Below are 955 nucleotides of genomic sequence, written 5' to 3' on the forward strand. Positions count from 1 at the left end.
ACGACCTCGGACCACCAGCGGACGTGAAAACCACCGTCTCATGGGGCCGGACTCTCAGGGCCGGGAAAAATCCAATATATATCTGGTGATATCTCGGGTGCTATTACTGATAGCCCAATAAACCAAAGTGAATTATCTGCAGGAGGCCCTGGCGCATGAATCTGTGCAGCGGGAACCACCTCGGATCACCAGGGGCCGAGAAAACCACCGTCCCATGGGGCCGGACTGTCAGGGTCAGTGAAAAATACAATATATATCTGGTGATATCACGGGTGCTATTAGAGATAGCGCGATAAATCAAAGTGCATTGTCTGCGGGAGGCCCTGTCGCATGAATCTGTGCAGCAGCAACGACCTCGGACCACCAGGGGCCGAGAAAACCACCGACACATGGGGCCGGACACTCAGGGTCAGGGAAAAATCCAATATATATATAGTGATATCTCGGGTGCTATTAGAGATAGCGCAATAAACCGAAGTGAATTGTCTGCAAGAGGCCCTGGCGCATGAATCTGTGCTGCGGGAACGACCTCGGACCACCAGGGGCCGAGAAAACCACCGTCCCATGGGGCCGGACTGTCAGGGTCAGTGAAAAATACAATATATATCTGGTGATATCACGGGTGCTATTAGAGATAGCGCGATAAATCAAAGTGCATTGTCTGCGGGAGGCCCTGTCCCATGAATCTGTGCAGCAGCAACGACCTCGGACCACCAGGGGCCGAGAAAACCACCGACACATGGGGCCGGACACTCAGGGTCAGGGAAAAATCCAATATATATATAGTGATATCTTGGGTGCTATTAGAGATAGCGCAATAAACCAAAGTGCATTGTCTGTAGGAGGCACTGGAAAATGAATCTGTGCAGCAGGAACGACCTCGGACAACAAAGGGCCGAGAAAATTACAGATATTCGGAATCCGTCACCCAAGGTCATGTAAAAATCCAGCATAT

The sequence above is a fragment of the Nomia melanderi genome, unplaced genomic scaffold (assembly GCF_051020985.1).
Source record: "Nomia melanderi isolate GNS246 unplaced genomic scaffold, iyNomMela1 scaffold0014, whole genome shotgun sequence".
NCBI lineage: Eukaryota > Metazoa > Arthropoda > Insecta > Hymenoptera > Halictidae > Nomia > Nomia melanderi.